Source organism: Anomalospiza imberbis, chromosome Z, assembly GCF_031753505.1.
Source record: "Anomalospiza imberbis isolate Cuckoo-Finch-1a 21T00152 chromosome Z, ASM3175350v1, whole genome shotgun sequence".
Classification (NCBI taxonomy): Eukaryota; Metazoa; Chordata; class Aves; order Passeriformes; family Viduidae; genus Anomalospiza; species Anomalospiza imberbis.
Window position 1 is genome coordinate 44,890,006 of NC_089721.1, and position 11,799 is coordinate 44,901,804.

Here is an 11,799-nt window from a genome sequence, read left to right on the forward strand (position 1 = left end):
TGGAAAAAAAATATGTATAGAATTTATAAAAAATGAAATTGTGATAACTGTGTGCTAAAAAAATAAATCAGGTTAACCCACTTGACTGAGAGTTAGGTAGTTTGTCTTAAAGAAAGGATCCTCATAAACTACATCCCAATTATTTAATTTCCCTTACTAATTATGGAAAGTACTAATTTCTTGGCCTCAAGCACTAGATGATGCATCTCTGAAGGGCAATGCAAGATTTATCATAATCTGTGACTATTTAATGAGAATAAAAATAAATACTTCAGTCTAGGTTGAATTTGACTGGTATATTCTCTGATATTAAATATTACGACTCAAAGCATTTTTTATGTGAGGTAGTTGCAAAGATTGGGGTATTAATAAAATGCAACAAAGCCCAAGTACAGCTAAAGAACACGTTTTTCACCAGCTCCAACGATGATTTTCTATTGCCCACCATGACCTGGTTTAATCACAACATGGAGATGTTATCTGCAATGATCCATTTAAAGAAAGTGTTTAAACACAATTCCATATAATCTGAGATCATCCTGTAAATGCATGTAGTTCATCTGGTTTCATGTTCATTCAATGGATATCCTGAAGTAGTGGGTAGGAAGTGCCTAAAAGGAGATGGACAATATCAAGGAAGAGCTAAAGAACTAATCTGGCACATATAAGGCATATTGGATTCTGCAGTGAGGTTCAGAATGTTATTTTCCTTCTTAAAAAAAAAATAAAATAAAATAAATTCTAAAATTTCTCTCTGACAGCAGAAAAGGCAGCTCTTGGAAGATGTTCTTCTATGTCTGTATCTTACTTTGAGCAATGTGTGAGAGGTGGGATTCACCTGCTAGCCCGTATTTCTGCACCAAGGCTGTTTGCACTTAAGTCTTTGCAATCAACAGAGAAAATAATTTCTGTGGCACAAATGGCAATGTCAAATCACATATCTAAACTGCATTTATTGGGTAATGTCCTACATAAGCCTGATCACTTAATTTCTTTCCACTGCTGTAAAAGGAGCCTGGACACAGCTGTCAAGAGCTGTAGACAGGAGAAGTTACGTGAGACAAATCCCACACAAACTATCCCAGTGTAGCCTGAAGTATTTACTTGTAGAAAATAGTATTACTCTCTTTCAGCATCAAATGTGAAACAGGTAAAAATTACAGGAAATGGCTCAGTATATAAAGGATATATATAAAACCATGGATCATATTTGAGCCTATGCCTGGGAGAATCTGATCTAATCATTCACTTGTCAGATGCTAGTCTGTATTATACCCTAGTTTCTAGAAAGAGTTGGAAAAATCTGTCAAACTACAAATTAGATAAATGATAGGACTAGTGATAAAGGGAATGGTTTGGGAGTTTGTACCTCATGTTTGAAGGTATCTCAATATTATCTGAGGAAAAGACTGGTGGAGAAATTTCCAAAGGTCAATCTTGAAACTTGTGAGTCCAGGAAAATTAGAATAAATGAACAAAATATGTATAAGAAGAAGCAATGTATGATAAAGATGATAAACAGCTGTTTAAAGGACATCAAAGAACAGCCAGAGATATCCAGTCCTTAACATACACTTAAGAAATGGTTTAAATGAAAACAAGCATATGTAATTAAAAAAAAAAAAAAGGAAAAAAAGGATAAACAAAGGAAGAACTGACACCAGAAAAAAAAAGATTAAAATGAAGGATACCTTGATCAAAATATACTATCCTGAAACAAAATTATATGATGCCTCTGCTTCTTATTTTAGTCTGAGCACAATCAAAGTCATTTCCAAAACCAAACAATGACAAGGGGAAATAAACTACTATTTCCTAATTAAAACAAAATCAAGTCTAAACACAAACAAGGATAATATCAAACATATGATATCAGAAATATCAAATGATAACTGAGTATCTGTCCTAGCAGTAGCATGTCCAGTAGGAGCATGAAATTAGGTGGGAAAGAGAACAGGAGGGAAGGGGAAGTGATCAAAATATCTACTCATGTTTAACTGTGTTTTTTTCCTCTAACAAAAAAAAACTGATCAATAAATAGAAATGTGATATTTAGGTTTGGTTGGAAAAATATAGTAAATTACTTGTAGGACTATAACTTACATTATTTTTTGAGAAAAAGAGAGTTTAGGATAATACTGGCCATGATTATTGGTGATATATCTACTGAGATTGTCTACTTGCTGCAACAGCATATTGTCATAATACCATACTACATTGGCAAATTTCACCTTACTTCATTACCATACCTTTAGCTAAATCTGCCCACATCTGAGAGCATTAGAGTATATAGTTTAAACTGGAATATCACAGGTACTGTTGGCACTTACTCAGTGCAAGTTTGCTACTGCTGGTTTTGTGCCATCTTGAACTTTGCACAGATCACAAGAGAGAAGGTATGGGAAGTGTTGAGTATTAGTGGTGATCATACTTAGAATATAATGCTGGGACACAACAATGTGTGTACAGACATGCCCTGTCTTTTGACTTGAGGTAGTTTAGTATTCTCTTTTTCATGAATTATTTTTGCTTATTTACCACACAGTGAACTCTACAAAAGCATTATTGTAAAACCTGTAATATAGTCAAGCAAGTTTCTGTGTAGAAAAAAAATCTGTCCTGTGATGGTGGAACATCCATTCATAGTTCTCACCTTTGATAAATTAATTCAAAGACCACAGCCATATACACTGTATTTTTTTTTTAATACACTGAATGTCCACTCTACAATCTGTCCTGGCATGCAGAAGGGAAACAAATAAAATAACAAAATCTCAAAATCCTTTTTTTTTTTTTTTTTTTTTTTTTTGGAAAAGAGAAAACAAACTAATACTAGAAAACATGAAATTGAATCTTGAACAATAATATAGGTCAGATAAGGATTCCGATCATTTTTTATTAATAAGATATACTCTATATCCGATAGATAGCAATATATTGAAAATGCATGCAGCCATTTTCAAATTAAAACTACTTGCTCAGAGGTCTGTATTTTTGCAATCTTATTCTGAAGTCTCAACTGTCCAATGACACAGGTCCAGGTACAGAATCATTACATTTCAGGCACTACACTTTAGGATAATAAAAATAGGTAAAGCTCCAAGTAATCCCATCAGACAACTTGCTTTTTCTGTAAGTAGAAATTAAAGACTGTAACACTGAGATAAACATTATTTCTCAGCTGCAAAAAAAGATCTAAAAATTTTAGAGCATATTTTAATACTTTAGAAATGAAAACATAAAAAAAGTTTGGGGTTTTGTTTGTTTGATTTTTTTCCTAGAGGAAGAAGAAATAAAAAACCCCAACCCCTTAAAAAGGTGTTCAGAAGTTCATAAGGAACGGCAAATTGGGTAGCCAAACAGAGCAAATGTGTCAACAGTAAATGTGGCTGATTTACCTAGTAGATTTTGAAAAAAAAAATTAAGAGATGGAGATACACTGGAGATACACTTTCGACACTGGAGATAGTGTAGAAAGTAAAGAGATATGGCTATCCAGGAGTCAGGAAAAGAAAATGAATTACTTCAGGCCTGTTAGATTTTCAGGAACTACGAAAAGAAGTAACTTGACATCTGGTTTCAGATGCTGTAAGTGAAGGCAAACGCATGACTCAACATTATGTCAAAAAAAATATTACGAAGTATATTAAAATTATAACAGGTAATGCATGATGGTTTTTATGCAGCAAGCTAATTAACAAACAACATAAAAATTATTAATTTACACAAGAGCCATCAAGGAAAGCTCTGACGAGGCACCGTCAAGTGGCTTAAATACTCTAGTAATCATTTGTAAAATTTGCAAAAATGCTTGAGCATCTGAGCCTCTGAATTGAAAAACATTTAAATAGAATGGTGGAAGTACTACAACTCTTAAAAGCTGAAAAAAAAATATATATATATATAATGATAGGAGGTAGAGTGGTATTTAGGTCATGACTGCTTCATAATTGATGAAGTTTAGGGGGGAAAAACCTGACACAGACATAAAAGGCTATTTTATAATGACAAAAACTAAATACTAAGTCCTCATAGCCTCAGGCGAATGCTTGTTTCACTTACCTAGATTCTTTTGTTTTCCAAACTCCCCTAGTTCATTTTAATTTAGTTTCCAGGGATAATCATCCCAGGATTGTATTTATTTTTGGATCCTTGGTATGTTCAAAGAAAATCTTTCTTTCATTTATGATCCCACTTCACTGCATCATCACAACTTTTGGAAAAGATCTTTAGATGGTGAAATGCAATAGCTATTTAGTTTAATTTTTCCCTTTCAGAATATTAATTAAAAGTAATTCTCATTTAAATAAAAAAGAACCATTTTGCTAGAGAACCAAATATGTGGATCAAACGTTGCACTGTTCTCAAAAGCACTTTCTTCCTAGTCCTTCCCTCAATAAGCAGGTGTAAAAATCAGAAGGTTGTGAACACCTGCACTGAGCCTAGTGTATTTTCTATTTTTTTTTCTATTTTATTAGAAAACCCATTAGCAAAATACCATGCTTTCCCCTTTGTGAGGGGAGACTCTTCTCTCTGCCCCTCACTTTTTGTTAGTTTGTTTGCTGCTGTTGAATGATGGTTAGCTGCACAGTGAAAAGGGCATTCCTTTACGACTTTAAAGGCAAAGTAGAAAAAATGACATTAAAAGCCTGGCTTGGATCTGATTGATGCACTCTTATATTTGAAGTTCACTCACAGCTTTGTGTTATAAAACCAGGGTCACTCCATTCAGTCCTTTAATGAGACTGTGCATGAACACTTGCAGCTTTGTAGGCCTTGTTTTAATCAGAGATTGAGAAACACTCCTGACTGATAGTCTTCAAGATCAGACCCAGACAGAAAATAACATCCTCAATTTGGCCTCTGAAGGTGGGTTGAGCAAATCTTTGTGATGTATTGGAGTATTTGCTGAGTGCAAGTGCACGTGATATGGTTCCTGTTTCTGTTGGCAAATAAAAATTTTTCACTCAGCAGGAATAATCAGAGCTAACTCGAGAGGAGAAATAACAAAAGCTCAACAGCCCTTAGCAACTCAGCATGGCATAGAGGGATTAAAGACTTTAGCATTTTATCTCTATCAGTATGAAAATGTATGAGGAAATCTGAACTTTGGAAGTGCAAATAAACACGTTTAACACATTGTAAACCACCTATTCTATGACTCTTGGGTCTTTTTCTATTTTTTCCTTTTCTAGCCTCCGTCTCCTAAAATAATAAAGCTGGTTCATTAATTTGGATTTAAGTTAAATCATTTTGTTTTGATAGAGTTAATTTGAAGGTAAGACAGTAAGTGTTTGCAATATATTTTTATAATTTCTAAAATGATAAGGGACAAAAATCACGTTCTTCTTTTCATAATGTTTTTCTTTGCAGCTAGCTCCTGTTTACTTCCCTTCTCTTTGCTGAGAGATTAACCCAACCCAGTGCTTGAATTTGCTGAGGATACGATGGCATTAAAACTGCTAGGTAGCTTACCTAAATCTAAGCTAGATATCTGCATTCTGCAAAAGTAAAAATCACTGTAATTTTAAGTAAAATATTTACCTTTCTTCCTAGAAAATACTGTGTCAATGCATGTGGTTTATAATCACTAATGTTTCATCATAGATACAGAGACTTTGGAACAGAAAAAAGAGAAAGAGAAAAGGAAGAATTTTTTACATGGGATTGTAGACCACTAAAGAAATGTAAGAAAAATAAATTCACAACCTTATATTAACACTGAAAATCATTTGAAACACTGAAATTTTCATACAGTTTCTCATTCGGATTCCATGTCATCCCTGTATTACTATATTTGCTTTCTATATCACCCTTTTTCTTGTTTAATCTACAACAGTTGCATCTCGTCCATGTGCTATTGTCTACACCGTATTATCTGTGCCCTTACAGCAAACAAATTCTCTTCTGAACTGCGTTCTAGGGCTGGATATCACAACCTCCTGCACTTGCATGTCATCCCTGTGACACATTCTCCTCCTATGGAAATGTTCTAAGAAGTATTTCTTCATAACTGCAAGAGAACAAGAATGGATTTCATAGCCAAGTAAAAAAATAAAAAGGAAAAAAATGAAAACGGAAAAGAAAGCTTGCAATCTGTCCTAAATTTAGAATGGCTTCTTTATTCCAGATTTCTGTTCAAAACACAGTTTTTGATAGAGATGTATCATGTAACCTATGAAGAGACTGCTTCTTTGCAGAGCAATTCAGAAATGTAGATTTAGAAAATCAAGCTTATAATGGGAAATGTAATTAACCCTAAAATTAATCATGAGCCTGAAATAAACTAGTAAATTCCTTCAAACTGACATATTTACAATTCCAAAATGGTACATTTCAATTTCTCTACCAGGATTTGCAAAGGCTTTACCTATTAGCACTGATTTTGGTGTCAAATGCCAGGCTATTAGGATCACTATTTTCATTCCCAGTAAGCTTCTTTTCCACTACTTTTTGCATACAACTACAAAAAACTTTTACTGAGTAGATCTAGCTGCTAACCTCTTACTCAGAGCTGAAAGCAGCAATCTGTTATGAATCATTCTGTGGGTATTAGAAGACAATGAATTCTTTCACATCTACTGGTTTAATTCTTTCTCTCTAGATAATATACCTTATTTCAATTACAATGTTTATCTTTTGAAGGCAACTTACCTTCCCCCTAATTCCAGTATTCCTAGAAACACCTGGCACTATTTTCCTTCATACTTTACTGCTCAATATGAAAAACATTATCCTTAAATCTTTGCTATCTCATGGGCCACAACACTGAAGAAGGTAAATATTGTTGCCTAGACCATAATTTACTGTCCACATCAACCTGACCTATGAGAGATATGGCATAGGACTTCAATTTTTAAGTCCTTTGTAGAGTGTTCAAGATGCTGCATTGTATATCCTAACGGCAGATGTTGAATTTGAATAGCAATCTCCAGCTACAATGCAAAAAATCCCTAAAATGAGGCAGTTAAATCATCCAGCAGCAATGTAGCCGAGTCTTCAGTGAATAGCATATCTGTTGCATCCCGTGTGGGTTCAGTTAGGGGTTTTAATAAATGTTAGTTAGATTGGTTCTATGTACACCTATTTTCCCCTCATAATGGTTCGCTCCTAGCTGTCTGCTACAGGAGCTTACATATGTCAATCTTGTAACCACTCCCTTCTTCCCCTTGGAAAGTTCTGTATCGATCACCCCACCTCTGGAATCCCATTTGTCCCAGAACGCTGTACACACCCCTGTTATGTCTCCATAGGTTACCGTGTTCCACGTCACTCCCCTGTCCTCTGTCCCCATTGGGCAAGGGGGGCTTCTGCCCCTGTTGGCCCGCCCCCTATTTAATCCCCTGTTCCTTCTGCCCTGGTGCCATTTTGCCCATGTGGGCTTGAGAACAGCTGCATTGTCCACTGCTGCAGCCATGCGGGAATAAAGAGTTCTCAGCCACATGGGCAGGGTGCGCCATTCTCTCACCCTTTGTCTCGCCTCAGTGTCTGGTTCGGCACGGCAGACCCACATGGAGGCTCAGCCCTAGAGTTCTGCACACAGACGGTGGTCCCGGTATCGCCGAGAGCAGTGTGCTAGCTGGACACCCCAAGCTGCCCGGGACCGGGGCGAAGAAAAGCTGAATGCTGCACCTATCTGAGGACTTTGCTTAGAAACAGAAGTTCAAGCTGAAGGATGAAATCCAAATCATCTGTATCATGAGGAAAAACCTTCTTTCAACCAGGGAGTTTGCAAATATTGAGATCAGGGGCATGCTACTTTGATTCTGGAAATAAAGAAAACCTTTTTTAAATGATCCTTGTGGATTCCTTCCACAAGGAAGGAATATCCAAATTCAGGATATTCTATGATTTTATATACACTGTAATTGACCCACTTAGATTAGCTTAATCTTAAGGAGAGGATCTCCTGCATTATCTACATCCTCATGGAAATCAGCCTACTGCCATTTGCTTAGATAAACATCAACAGCATTGGTTTTTCAGCTTCCTCCTGAATTTCCCTTCTCATTTCAAGAATGAGAATTGCTTCACACAACTCTACCCTGGGAGAGCTGTATTGAGGAAATTTGGAAATATAGGAATAATTACCTCTGCTCAACACCAATATAAACCCATTCTTTTACTTATTTGCCTGAGACACCAAAACACTTCAGACAATATCAGATCATGTTTCAGTTATTTGGAATTCTACTGAACAGGAAAAATGAATTATGATGTTATTTTTTTTTAGTAAGCTGATATTTGTTTAATTTTCTATTTTCCTTTGGAAACAATCATCTTCCCACTCCTCCTCCTTTTTAAAATTACCTTAGGGCTTGCTTGAATTCTTGGTGAATTTCCACTTTTTATGTCTTCTCTAGCCAGACCTCATCCAAAAAGTCCTTTAGCTCTAGCCTTAGTTCACTGAGAGTTGCCATAATTGTAAATCTTTGTATATAAAGCCCAGTGTCTTGTGCCTCTATAAAAAGTTTATTATCTAATATAGTGCTTTGCCTTTCATATATTTTTCCTAAGATCTGTTCCACCCAAGATATTCAGATATTATTTGTTTAAATATTAGTCTTATGTGACATTAAAAAAAGTCCCATGGCAAGCATTATTAGCAAAATATCTGTTAGAGGGCAGTTCAAAACAGCTCTGTACTTTTGAAAAGCCTGTAACTTGTTGCATCACGGTTTGGGGTTTAGGTTAGGGGTTCTGATCTGTTAGCTAGCCGTGTTCTGTGTACCTCTGCACACCCCCTGTGTCTGTTCCCCTTTTCCCCTCCTCTCGCGGTGGTTCACTCCTGGTCCCTGGCTGCTAGAGCTTCTGCTGTCACTGTTGTGACCACTTGCTCTCCTGCCCGGAGGGCTCAGTGCCCCTCACTCTGAATTCCCATCCCCCGTCCGCCCCAGCGCCCGGGGTCCGCCCCAGTTTTGTCCCCGTTGAGCGCCATGGTCCACGTCATCGCCACGGCGCCTGCCCCCATTGGGTGGGAGGGTCCCTGCTCTCCTTGCTCTCTCCCCGATATAATCCCACACTTTGGAGTGCCCGACACAGTTTTTCCTCACGCGGGAGCTGGGAGCAGGTCACAGTGCCTTAGCGCAGCTCCCCGAGGCAATAAAAGACTTTCAGCTTTCCACGCGTGGGGAATCCGGACGTTCCTTCACTCTTTACTGGTGTCTCTTGCTTGCAGTGATGAGAATCCGCTGGCACCCCCGCCCGGACTGTGGCACAGAGCTGAGTCTGGAAACATGAGGCGATCCTGGGTCCTGGAGGGAGGCGGCGCCGCTCTAGGTGCTGCCCGGGGACCGGGAAAACACAGACAGACACTGAGGTAACTGATTCAGTTACATATATTAGTAAACTGAAAAAACAGGATCAGAGAGAAGAAAAGGTGAAATATGGTGAGGCATGGGTGGATACTGATTTTAAAACAGCTCTTATTCCACAGTTGCTGACCACCTATTTGTCTTCTCCCTCTTCCTGAATTGTATTTACTGCTATACATGGTCTTTCCTCAAGCATCACAGGGAAGGATTAAATGGATGGATGAAATAAAAAAGGATATGAGAGTATTAAAAAGGTCTTGTCTAAGGAGAAATTAATGTGCTCGCAAACACAGGGTCAAATTCCCCTATTAATATCAACAGTGAAACTTATTTAAAATCATTGCAGATACAGTAACAAAACAGAAGAAAATGTGCCCTTAAAAGCTGGCAGGATCCATGTGCTCTGTAATGCATGGAGTTGTTTCTGTTTCCAATACAATCATTTTCTTTCGCTAATGAAGCAACTTATGAGGACACTCGACACAGTGCAATTGCAGTGATGTCTGCCTATAGTAATACAACATAATATAGCATCCCCAAAACTCTTTTCCACATCATCAAAGTACATAATTAATCACACATCACAAATGCTACTTTACCCAAATACCTGTATGGTTGTGTAAGCAGCAAACAGATTGGACCTGTCAATACTTCCATAAGAAGAGCTATCTTCTTATTGAGATATCTTATTGAGATACTTTTATTTAAACAAGTATAAATAAAAACAATTTTTTATGCTATTATAGCAAAGCTACTCAAATTATAGCATGAATTCACATTTTATTAATGCAATAAAGGACAAACAGAAAGAAAGAGAAAGAGCCAGAAAGACTCAAACTTAAGCATTTATGAAGCACAATACATTAAACAGGCCCCAAGTTATTAAAACATAGCAAGCAAGGATTAAAAGGACCATGCCTTCCATTCTTAGACAAGCATCAGTGATAAATGACTTCTCCCCAAACAGGAATGTTCCTCAGTCAAATAAAGAAAAAAAGGGGAGTAAAAAGGAAAAAGCAAAGGTCTAACTGCTATGTATACTCAATTTATATGTCATGTCTTATTAAAACCCAATAAGTGGAATGTCTGTTTTCCTCCTTTGGCTGAGCCATCATGTATGTCAAAATTTTATGATAATTCATTCCATCATTCCTCAGATATTTGAATGGCAGACAGTCATTCAGAAAAAAAGATCCCTGTAATCCTACTATTCATGTTGAACTGCTTTTAGAGAGTTTTTTAAAGTGCACGACATCATGGTAGGAGCAGAGCCCTAAACGTCTCAATTTCACTTATGATTTGCTGCCTTTTTGGAAAATGACAATAAATTGGCTCTCTAAGTATTATTGACCTCTCGACTTTTGAACTCTGGCTGTCCATGCCTTAACTTTGCTTGTTTAAGTCAGCAGGTATCATATCACTCTGATCCTCTCCCAGTGGGTCTGGAGATTTAAGTTTCCTGAACGGTTAAGCTCCCCCTCTAGTGTTCACTGCTCATCACATTATTCCTCCAAGAAGAGAAGAGACACATCACTTCAGTCACTTCTCATAGAGATGACTTTTTATTTTTAGCTTAAGACTTTAATGGCAGTAGCAGGAAAGGAGAAACATAAACCTTTAAAAGTGTTTTTATTTGGCTTCTTTCAGCTAATTTTGTAAGAACAAACAGAAAATAGCAATGAAGATCTACTCTGAAATTAGTGTAAAAATGTGTAATTTTTCAGAAAAAAAGAAAAAAGAAAAACTAAAAAAATCTAATGGCATGCAAAATATCTAAAATAGTTGGGTTTCAGAAGGCAAAAAGTAGCATATCATTGTCTCCATTTGTTCATAGGTGAGTTAATAACTGAAAATCAGGTGTGAGAAATCTTCATTTAAAAGCTCATTTCTAATCAAATATGGGAAAGGGTTTCTCACATAACTCTTTTCTTACTAAGTCTTGCTAGTGATCTGCAAAATACATTCTTTTTGGCTTGAGGGTCAACATATTCATATATATACAAGCACAATGATGATTTGGATTTCCATTCATGAAACAAAATCTAAATGAACATAATTTAGTTATAATAATCAAAATCTGGAAACCTGAAAGGTTAGAAGTTCTGTGTCTTTGTTAAACACAGCCTTGGATCCGCATCTAGACACAACCCAGGATTTATTGAACAGTGAAACACTGAAAAAATAAATCCCCCCTTTTCAAATGAGATTATGTCAGTATATCATCTGTAAATCTGATTTGGTTTAACTTTAAATACATGGTGTTTTAGTTAAAGCAAGAAATTTACAAGCAGCCCCTGCCTTCAAGTCCCTCTTTGCAAATCCAAAACATAAAAAACCCCAAACAAAACAAATTCTTCACAAAATATTACTAAAAATATTATTAAAAATATCATTAAAAATTCAAAGCACAAATATTTTGTTTTTTATTAGCCTGGATAATTTTTGTTAACTGGTATCTACCTGTGATTGAGATATGCATACTTCT